Source organism: Carya illinoinensis, chromosome 15, assembly GCF_018687715.1.
Source record: "Carya illinoinensis cultivar Pawnee chromosome 15, C.illinoinensisPawnee_v1, whole genome shotgun sequence".
Classification (NCBI taxonomy): domain Eukaryota; kingdom Viridiplantae; phylum Streptophyta; class Magnoliopsida; order Fagales; family Juglandaceae; genus Carya; species Carya illinoinensis.
Window position 1 is genome coordinate 12,480,226 of NC_056766.1, and position 12,407 is coordinate 12,492,632.

The 12,407-nt window shown below is 35.8% G+C and overlaps 1 pseudogene; it reads left to right on the plus strand.

The window, feature by feature from the left end:
* LOC122296679 overlaps positions 1–12,407 on the plus strand; it is an 81,195-nt pseudogene that overhangs the window by 12,385 nt on the left and 56,403 nt on the right.

Here is a 12,407-nt window from a genome sequence, read left to right on the forward strand (position 1 = left end):
AAATAATAGTTTAGGTATCAAATTAAATTATTAATTTACATATAGTTAATGTAATTATAAAGAGAAATTTTATTTATAATCTCAGGTAAGAAATTGCGTGTACAGACCCATTGATGTAAGGGGGCAAAAGGAAAAAAAATATCATTTTCAAAAATATATTATTATAATTTTAAAAATATTTTAACAATAAATATATAAATTTATAATAATAGTCTTTAAATAGAGATTGTACATAAGCTAACTCAATTATAAAATATAAAAACAAAATATTATTATTAAAAAAATATTATATTATTATTTTGATAAATCATAATAAGGTAAACCATCTAGAATTATTATTATTTTTTAATTTTTTTTTTTTTTTCTTTTCGGTCTTGGTTTTCCTTGAATTTAGTCCATGACCCATGTGTACATTTTCTTTGAGTTCCAGTTTCCCGACCCATGTCCATTTGAGTTACTCTATATAATAGGGTTAAAAAAATTTTAAAATTATAATAATATTTTTTTTTTAAAATAAGATTTTCTCCTTTTGACCCTATTTATCAAAAGGCAGGAAACACAACACCGTCCCTTACAGCTGGAAATAGAATTTCAATATACTGTACATTCTTGTTTCTTTCAATCCCTAGCTTGCTTTCGCCCCTGCACCTCCGAAAGAAAACCACCGTCACTGTCTTCCACCACCAACCTCCAACCCAGCCACCAGAAACCATCAACCGGGTGCTCTGGTTCCACCACACCGAAACAGCGGAAATTATTCCTCCACCACCAATCATGAACCAGCCGTACCCAGCCCCCCTGCGATCGTCACCAAAGCAAGAACAACCGTCGGCAACCACCCGCATAATGAAATGAACATGTTGACCTCTGTTTTTGATCGCCATGCACATCCGAAAGAAAACCACCATCACTGTCTTCCACCACCAACCTCCAACGCAGCCAACAGAAACCATCAACGGGGTGCTCTGGTTGCACAACACCGAAACAGCGGAAATTATTCCTCCACCACCAATCATGAACCAGCCGTACCCAGCCACCCTGCCATCATCACCGAAGCAAGAACAACCGTCGGCAACCACCTGCATAATGAAATGAACATGTTGACCTCTGTTTTTGATCTCCAAAACAGAGCTTTTACTACCGTAGACCACTGGAAGATGGAGTTCTTGGGCGGCACAGAATTTTCTGCCTATCGTTCCGTCAGCCTCGCGCCGCCGTGCTTCACCGTCGAATGCTCTCTTCCGCACGTAAGCTCTGCCTCACTCTCCGTCTCTTTCTCTCTCTTATGTTAAACACTCTCTCTCAAGCTTTCGGTTCCTCTCTCTATCTCTCTAACCAACGCCAAGTTTCTCCAGTTTTGAGCCATCGATGAAACACCCAACTTCTCCCCACCGTTAGCAACGGACAACCCTCACATCCTAGCTGCTCTGATCTTTCTTGGTAAGCTCTCTCCCTCTCACGATATGGTCTCCGTCTCTCTCTCTCACTCTCTAGGTGCCAACGCCATCACCATCTGCGTATTAACCTCAATCAAAATGATTCTCACTCAAACAATAAGAACTGCAATGATCCACCTCAGCAGTTCTAGAAGTTTCAAGACTTCTGTTCTTTGATGTTTCGGTTATCACAAATTTTTATTCCTTTTATTATTCTTCCAAATCATTACATGCTGCTATATCGAATGCCTATATATGGGTCCAATAGCATCTCGTCATTGTCAAGTTTAAAATTAAAATTTTTAATTAAAATTAAAATTAATAGAAATAGTATTCCACATTAGATTAGTAATTTTAAAATCAAAATAATAATATAATATTATATATTTAAATAATAATAATTTTTTAAATATTTTATAAATACATTTCATATATTAATTAATAAAAAAATTATTATTTTCCAACATTAATATATCTTATATTGACATTAGTTTGAAAAATTAGATTAATTAAAAAACAATAATGGTGCAATTCCAAAATACATTCCAAAGTACATTCAGCAAACAGTCCAAAATAATTGTACATTCAACAACATTTCAAAATCTATTCCAAAATACATTTTAGCCGAGCCGCATCCCAAAATCTACCAACATTCAGTTGCAGTTTTAGACATTCAGTACATTTCAATAGCAGTTTCACACTTCAGTAGCAGTTCTACATATTTAGTAGGGCTCAAGATTGATTGAAGGGACAAGTTTTAACTTGTGTAAGAATGCAGAGGATTGCTGGACACATGAGAAGGGTCAAGGGTCTCATTTTCCCAACAAAAATCAGAAACTAGTTGCTGGTTTTGGTGCTAAATGGGTGAATCCTGGAGACCAAGTTTGGAGTTGCTATCACTAAAGCATACTATTATGATGATCAGCAGCTATGTGATGGATAGATGGTGGCGTTGGCACAAGAAAAGAAAGAAGGATGAAGTGAAGGTTCAGCTAAAACATAAATAGCCCACATCCTTTATTAATCAAATAGCAAAACTAGAAATGAATTCTATTCAAATAGCAAAACTAGAAATGAATTCTCAAATAGTTAACTTCAATAGGAATGAGTTAATGATAAAAAACAACTCAATCAATCAAATTAAAGGCAAGAAAAATAGCAAACAAAAAATGCCAAGAACAAAAGTAACTATATTTCGGATGAGCATGGAGCTGCCCTTAACTATAAGTTCTCAAATAGTTAACTTCAACAGAATGAGTTAATGATAAAAGTGAATATTAGCAAAACCCAAGAACCAATTGAATATTATTAAAGTCAAAGTTGCATTTTGGATTACATCTTTTTTTATTCTCAGTAAAGTACTTAATAACTCAGAGGATTTGAGCAAGCACCACAATCACATCTACTGTCCTCCAAAACACTAGAAGGCACTAATGAATCAGTCTAGGGTACTTGCAGATACAGATGCAAATTCCATGCAAGGAAGATGCTTTCATCAATCTCACTTCCTAGTTGCATGCCTCGTGAAAGATGATAGAATGAACAGTAATCCTATACAATTTTGACATTTTCTTTCTACTCTCTAGTAGATGAATACTTTACAACATGTAAATGAATGAGTAGGAGTAAATTGCTATGCCAAAAAGATATCAATCAGATATGAAATTAGAAAGTGAAAACATGTAAACATTATAAAATATTAGGCTTTTAGATTTTTCACTGTCTCCTAATCACATAATCCTAATGAAATTGGAATATAACTTTAGTCAAAAAAAGAAAAATTGCAATATGCCTACCAATTGTTCATAGTCATCTGGATTGTTTGATAAATTGACATTGCCAATATTAGTTTATCGTGTGACTCTTGACTATGAGTTTTGGCAGGCACTTTGTGGGGTTTCTCCAAAAAATACATTCTAATCCCACTACGAGTTTTGGTCATCTTTATAGGGACATCAATAATCCCACTCTCCTTGCCTGCCTGATCACCAAACCAAAGATTGCATGCCATCTTTTGGAAAAGTAGAAAAAGAGGATATCAAGCATTATTTAAGACCCCACTCATAACCAAACATGATGCAGACCAGATAAAGCCAAAGCCAAAACTAAATAATAAAATTACAAATCGAAAAAAACAAGAGAAGGGGAGTTGATTACCTTCTGTGAAGCACACTAGAACCCTAATAGAGGCTTGGCCAGTTGATTAAAATCGATTTTTTCTTGCAAATCGATTGCTCCTTCTCCGAGTATCAGATTCCCAACTTCGACAACCCTAGGGTAACGAAAACAGCAAGAGAACTAGAAAAAAAAAAAAGGAAAAAATGGAGAGAATGGGAGAGAGAGAGTGTCGGGCTAAAGAGACAACCGATGAGAAAGAGAAAGGAAGAGAGAAACATGGAGAAAAAACGAAAGGGGTGCTCGGTGAGGGAGAAAGGGAGAGAAAGTGAAGGTGGGTTTGGGGAGAATGGATTCAGGAGAGAAATAGAAGGGTTCGGTTGAGGAGATTGATTTTATAATAAAATAAGGATTTTGTGGTGAACAATAACTTGCTATATATGGAAAAAGAGATGGACTTACTATAGCTGAAAGTTTCAACTCTTCCATTTTGCCTAGTCCAATGCAGCGGGTTTAAACACCATGAAGTCCATATTTTGACTTTTCAGGAGTTTTAGCAAGGCCGATGCGGATGCTCTAAGGCATTATGTAATCTACACATTTTTCAATGAGATGAATATTCAGAAAATACTTTATTCCCTTTTCTAATATGGTATCAGAGCCGCTGCTCCTTTTCATTTTTTTACCATGGTAGTCAACCCAGCAGCCTCCCCATCACCTCCTACCTTTATTCCTTCTTCCTTTTCACATCTAGTAACTATTAAACTCAACTCTGAAAATTAATTATTGTGGAAAGTTAAGCTTGCAACTTATTTACGAGGAAATGATCTTTTTTTTGTATGTTGATGGAATACAAATACCTCCACAAAAAATGCTACCTCCTAAAAGCAATACCAGTCCCAAAATATACCCAGCTTACCTCTCTTGGCAATATACAGATCAACTCATTCTAAGTATTCTATTTTCTTCACTAACTGAGTCTATGATTGGTCATGTCATTTCCACAGGTACCTCTTGCGAGCTATGGGTTGCACTTGGGTCAATGTTCAGGGCACACTTTAAAGCAAAGGAATTCCAAATTAGATTTGAACTCACAAATCTGTCTCGTGAAGAACAATCCATTTTGGATTATTTCAGCAAGGTGAAGATGCTAGCTGATACACTTGCTGCAACTGGAAATCCCCTTCCCGACAAATAATTTGTAACCTATCTTCTCAATGGTCTGGGCTCAACCTACAAATCCTTCATCACCACAATTACCACCAAAACTGAACCCATTACCTCCCATGAGCTCTATCACCTTCTTCTTATTTATGAAAGCAGGTTGACCCATGCCTCTCGCCGTACCATAACCTCTCCCTTTGAGCCATTTGCTAATCTCGGTACAGGCAATCAACGAGATTAGTGAGGAAGAGGTTATTTTCGTGGAGGCTGAAATGGTTGAGGTAGAGAAAGGCTCTTCTCTAACAAAAGACGTTCATCCTCTAATTCCCTATCAAATTTCACTTCCTAAAACAACAACCAACATAGACCTACCTGCAAAGTCTACAACAAACCTAGACATGTTCTCTACAATGTCATTTTCGGTTTTATCATGCCTAACAATATGACCCACCCCGATCCTTCTCTGCCAACTATATCTCCCCATCAGCCATCATAGACTCAACCTAGTAGCCAGACAGTGTTGCTACCCACCACATCACCCATGATCTTTCACACCTCAACCTCTCATCCGAACCATACAGTGGCAATGAACAAATTCAAGTTGGAAATGGAACTGGTCTTCCCATTCACAATATCAGTGACTCCTCTTTCTCCATTAAGTCTTCTTCGTTTAGGCTTCATAATCCTCTTCATGTTCCTTTTATCACCAAAATCTTGTATCTGTCTTACAGTTTTGCACTGATAACTCTTGTTTCTTTGAATTCCATGCAACCCATTTCTCGATGAAGGAAAAACTAATAGGGAGGCTCTTCATCAGTGGACCAACCCATAATGACCTCTATCAATTTCTTTCCTCCTTACCGTTGTCCTCCCCATCCGCTAATCTTGGTGAAAAAGCACCCATAAGTTGTTGGCATCGAAGACTTAACCACCCATCTCTCACCATCGTCTCCAGAGTCATACGCACCCACTGTTTGCCTTATTTCCCCAATAATTACCCCTTTGTTTGTCCCCAAGGCCCATCAATTGCCTTTTTTCATTAAGTTCTACTACTTCTGTAAAGCCCTTGGATCTGTTATGGGCTGATATATGGGGTCCAGCCCTTGTTGTCTCAAGAAATGGATTTAAATTCTATCTTTCTATAGTTGAACACTTCACAAGGTTCACTTGGTGTTTTTCTCTCAAAAATAAATCCAATGTGTTATCTGTTTTTACATCATTCATTAACTTTGCCGAACGATTTTTTAACATCAAAATTATCTCCTTACAAACCGATGCAAGAGGGGAATTTCTCTCCCTCACATCTCTTTGCAAAACCCTGAAAATATTCAATCGTTTTTCGTGTCCCCACACACACAAAAAAAATGGTCTTGTTGAATGCAAACATCGACACATCGTTGAAACCAGGCTTACTCTCCTAGCCCAAGCTTTTCTTCCTTTTCTTTTTGGGCTGACGCTTTTGAAACCGCTACCTACCTCATCAATTTACTTCCCACACCTGTGTTACAAAATCGATCTCCCTATTTCATGGTTTATCACAAACTCCTTGATTACTCCTTCCTCAAAACTTTTGGATGTGAATGTTGGCCTAATCTCCGACCTTATAATCGTCACAAATTGAGTTTTTGGTCCACTTCATGTTTATTTCTTGGATATAGTTCCTCTCACAAAGGGTACAAATATCTTGATTATAAAAAGATCGTCTCTATATTTCTCATTATGTCACTGATTGAGCTGAAATATTGCACATTTTAGCTATTTAAAACCAATGTATTTTAAATTCATCATGACATTATTATTGGTTTTAAATAGAAAAATGGTTAAAATGAATAAATCAAAGTTGTGATTTTAATTGATTAAAAGCATGAATTTCTGCTTGAATTCTACCAACTATTGATTACTGTGCATTCTGATCTGTTCCTCTAGAATTAAGAAACAAAATAAACTGAACTAGGTCGATATTAGAATGGCTCCACATGTCTTCATTTTCGTGATCACAGTTCATTGGACACATATTTTTGCTCTTTGTGCATGAGTTATGAGTTCACATACTTCAAATATATGTATATTTTGTTTATCTTGCATGTTTGGTTATGTCTTTCTCTTCTATTGATTCTCTACTTTTCATTTCCATTTGTTCATGCAATGCCTATTCCAGGCCTTTGTTCTACAACAAAAAGGTGATTTAATGAAGATATCATGGATCCAAGCATATATGGTGATGAATATAGGCTTAGAGCTTCAAGAGACCAAGTTTAATCAAATCCAACAAGAAGTTTTTGTGTCCACCGAAACTATATGAAGAAGAAGGCTGCTACTCTCTACCAAATTAAACATTAAAAAAGTCATAAAAGGCTGCTTCCTTTCCATTGAATTAGACAATCGAAATGAAGGAAGAAAGAAAAGAAAACATGTGACAAATTGAAGAGAAGCCGGCTTTGTTGAAGGGTGAAGAACATGTGATGAATTTCGGCTGAAATTGATTGGAAGAATGAGTTTGCAACTTGGGGCAGCTATTTATATATATATATTTATATAATATATATATATATTGCTGGATGAAGAAAAGAAATGAGAGATGCCTTGCTTGACTCTTGAAGAGAAGTCGGCTGCTTGAGTTTGCAATCAAAGGAAGGAGCCGTGTAAATCAATGGAGACATGTGCTGGAATGAATTGTGAGGGAATTTGGACCGGTCAAAGCAGTAGGTGAATGAAGGAACATGTGCTGAAATTGAAATAACAAATTGAAGAAACAAATTGAAGAGTTAGGCAAGAGTTAGGCAAGAAGTTAGGCAAGAAGTTAGGCATGTTGGACTTGGTTGTTTGGTTTGAATTACTAAACCAATTGAATAAAATAAAGAAAGAGGAATGCAATGCAAGACACAAAATAAAGAAAAAGGAATGCAAGTGGCCGAAAATGAGTGTGAAAGCAAGATTGAAGACTTGGTTGTTGGGTGTGAATGCAAAACCAATTGAATGAGAGATGAAGTAGCCAAGATGTTTGGCTATAAAATGAGGTGCACACCGAAGCTTTAGAGAAAAACAATTAGAGAAGAGAATTGAGGACAACTCAATCTTAGAAAAACACAACTCAACACACAATTTTCTGCTATGTATTTGAAAGAATTAGCTCCTTTTTGTTTTAAGAAATTTTGTTTCTCCTTTTAGTTTCAAAGCTTTGTTGTTTTAGCAATTTTTTTAGTGTATTAATATTTGTTCTAGAATTGTATTTCATTAAGTGCAATACCTTAATTTCCATTAAGTTACTAGTTTGTTTCATTACTAGTTTGTTTCATACAATAAAAGAAATTGTTTTAGAAGTTTTTAATCAAGTGTGCTATTTTGTTTCATAAAGAATTGTTTTAGAAGTTCTAAATTAATTGTGTTACCTTAATTTATTGCAAGAAAGATTTGATTTTAAGCTTTTGTTTTTGTTTTTGATTTTTCTAAATATCATACGTGAAGAGCAGAGGAATTGTTCTAGAGTTTTTATACGTAAGAAATTGTTCCTTTTTGTTTCGAATTTCAATTGAATCGTGAAAGGATGTTTTCGTTTAGACTTTTCGTTCCCTATTTTATTTAACTTCAGTTTAAAGTTTATAGAATACTTTTGAGTTTCTGTTTACTTATTTCGTGTTATTTATTTTTCTTACTTCTTTAAGTTTTCATTTAATAGTAATTACAATTGTTATGTGTTATTTTGAGAATCCGTAATTTAATTACAAAGATGAAATCTAGAATCTTGGTTTTAGGCATTTTTAATTTTCAGTTCATGTTTTGTCAATTACTTTCTAATTTAGTTTAATGCTTAATTTAGTTTTATTAGTTTATTAGTTTAATTTATTAGTCCTTTACATTCCAATCCAACAAACAAAAAATCAAAAGACATGAATCTAGTCCATGACTAGTACCCTTTTCCATCCATTACATATACCATCATTTTATTTTCTCTTTGTAAAGTTTTTCACATTTTTTTCAACAAGTTTAATTTTAAGCAATTTTCCCTGAGGAGACGATCTAGGAATTTATTCCTAATTATTACACGACATCCTCCTGCACTTGGGATAGCATTAGTGCTACTCATTTTTGAGTGAGTCAGTCACTTTTAACAAAACAAATTTTTCATAAAAAAAATCTCATTTCTGTTCCCTCTATCCCTCAACCCACAACACATATTATTTCTCTTCCATGTTTTCTTGACTCAATTCTTCGCCCAGTACCCGTTGGCCTAAACTCAGCCTTACACGCACCTACCACAAACCCTACTGTACACACATTTGTCTCAACTCCATCTCTACACTCCTCTGGCCCAACCTCAACAATACACATAACTGGCCCATCACACTTATATCCTAATCCACTCATTCTCACACAAACCCAACCCATAAATCCTTCATCTCGCTTTGAAACACCCCCGTCTCAACCTAAAACCCATAATCTCTCCCAATACTCATCATCTCCTTCAAACTTTTCTCCTCCACCACCTCAAAAATCTTCTCTCTTAATTCCTCCCCACTCTCCCATCATCACTCATTCCCTCACAAATTCCTCTCGACCTCGAATTCTCACCAACGGCATTGTTCCATATCCCTCTCGCCACTGTTTTATTTCCACTACCATGGCTCCCGGTGAGCTATCCTCCTTACCTATAACCTCTAAATTTTTGCAAATGGCAAACTGCTATGTCCAAAGAATACCAAGCCCTTGTGAAAACTAACACCTGGACCCTTGTCCCTTCTTCCTCAGTCTCTAATCTAAATGGTTGTAGGTGGGTATTTCAAACAAAATTAAGTCCTAATGGCTCTATTGAATGGCAAAAAGCAAGACTCGTGACCAAGGGTTTTCACCAACAGATCGATATAGATTATACCGAAACTTCCAGTCCAGTTGTTAAACCCTCAACCATCTGGTTGGTCCTTTGAATTGCAGTTGCCCGTGGGTGGTGCCTTCGACAAATCGACAAGCCTTCTAAGACAATATTTATGCAACAACCATAAGATTTCATTGATCCTCTGTGGCCTAACTTTTTCTGTAAACTCAATAAGGCCACTTATGGCCTTAAGCAAGCTCCACGAGCTTGGTTCTTAGAATTGAGCTCTTGGCTCATCAATTATGGCTTCTCAACATCAAAGGGTGACCCCTCTCTTTTTACCCTGCACATCTAATCTCTGCATGTTTATGTTGGTATATGTCAATGACATGATCATCACCTCCTCTTCATCAACTGTTGTTGACAGTTTCATTTCATCTCTTGGTCAAGTTTTTCTAGTTATAGACTTAGGACCTTTGTCTTACTTCCTTGGTTTGGAACTTGATTATCTGGCTAATGGTCTACTTATATCGCAACGTAAATATATTTTTGACTTGTTAAAAAAGACTAGTATGATTGGCGCCAATTCCATCTCCTCACCCATGTCGGCATGAACCAAGCTCTCAAAATTTGACTCTCCTTCTTTTGAAAATGTTACCTTGTTCAGAAGCATTGTTGGTAGCTTACAATACCTTTCATTAACTAGACATGATGTCTCCTTCGCTGTCAACAAAGTATGCCAATTCATGCATGAACCCAAACTTTCCCACTAGACTGCAGTGAAAATAATTCTTTGCTACCTAAAATCCACCATTAATTATGGACTATTTCTCTCAAAAAAATCTACCTTCACACTACATGCATACTTTGATGCTAATTGGGCAAAATGCCCAGATGATAGGCGATCTATAGGAGGTTTTTGTATTTTTTTTTTTTTTTTGGAAACCATCTTATATCATGGAGTTCACAAAAGTAACATACGGTTGCACATTCCAGCATTGAGGTTGAATACAAATATTTGGCCAACACAATTGCAGAACTCATATAGCTGCAAACCTTGATCAAGGAGCTTAGTTTCTCACTCTCACAGCCACCTGTTTTATGATGTGATAATTTAGGGGCAACATAGTTGACTTCAAATCCTGTGTATCACTCTCGCACAAAGCATATGGATATAGACTTTCATTTTGTGTGAGACAAAGTTGCTACCAAGACGCTACAAGTTCAATTCTGCAGCAACAAAGATCAAATAGCCGATGTTTTTACTAAATCATTAGTGGCTGATCGCTTTTCCATTCTCAAATCAAGTCTTACTATGCTTGACACCCCATTAGACTCAAGGGGTTGTATTATCCTCAATCAAAATGATGCTCACTCAAAAAATAAGAACCTGCAATAATCCACCTCAATAGTTCTAGAAGTTTCAAGATTTCTAAATATTTTTGTTCTTTGATGTTTTAGTTATAAAAAACTTTTCTTCCTTTTATTATTCTTCAAGACATTATATGTTGTACCAAATGCTTATATAAGAGCATTGGCAATGGCCTAACCAAATGTTAATGCAAGTCCATACTTTAGCTAGATGTGAGAAAAAGCCTCCACATTGAACTAGCCAAAAGTCCAAAACGCTACAGTAAATTAATGGGGCTCTCCATTGTTGGCGAGTTACTGTTCACCCTTTATCAGGTTATTTTATTATTTTTCATCAACCACCACCTCTATCTTTCCCTAGTTCTTTTCTCTCTCTTCAACCCGAAAGCTTCCCAGCTTGTTGCCTCGCTTTTCTTCAACCCCCAAACTTCCTCGTTCATCCCCTTTTCTTTGTTGGTCGTCTACTTCACCGTCGTCTTCCAGGCTTATGTTTGTAAGTCTCCCTTTCTCGCTCTTCTATCCCTCTTCTCTGTGCATTTTCTCCGAGTCTCTCCTCTCCCTCTTCTCTTTCTATTATCTTCAATTTTCCTTTTCTCTTCATCGAGCAATTAAATCACCATGTGTGACTCCTTGCAAGAACCATTGATTTGTTGAATCCCTTTCCTTGCTGGTGAAAAGTCGTCCAAAAGGTTGTGCAACTTCCTACACGAATCGCCTTGAAAATACCTGATTACACCTAAAGAATAACACAGTAGTTGTAGCACAACTTTGAGGTGTCGATTCTACAAAGAGACAAATTAAAAGAATAGCAGAAGGAACAAAGAAACTAAAGAAAAATATTAAATGATTAATAGAGAATAAAGGTTAATTTTAAATGCAAATTGAAGTGAAGCAAAGTTACTAACGGAAGAAGTAATCAAATTGATGAACAGTAGAGTGTCGGGAATCCCTTACACAATCTGGTATTTTAATTATTCTTAATTCATTGAATAACTCAATTGAGAACTCAATTCCCAAAATTCTCAATCGGAAGGTATAGATTTATAAACCAAAATTAAACCAAATGTAACCTTTTGAAAAATCATTCACTGGTTTTAAAATACGTAAATTACTATCCCTATGGAGAAAATTCAACAATGATAATATATACTCAGGGAGCGATATTGCAGCAAAAAACTAAATCAATATAGATAAATAATTGATTCAAACATAATCAAATAACCAATCCATTCAATAGAAAAAGCATGACTGAATCCATAAATAAACTAAATTCTATGAGTATTCGGAGAAGAAAACATCAACAATGAATTGAGAATGATAAAACAAAAGAGTTTTAATAATTAAAAATCAAATACATAAATTAAAAATACCATCTAATGTGCAAGATCATCCCTAGTCTTACTTGAGAATTTAGTTACCCATAAATATAATGGACAACAAAAATCTTCTGAGGAAACTGAAGTGAACGGCAGCCATGGAAGTGATTTTCTCCTCTTTTCAAATCTGTCTGT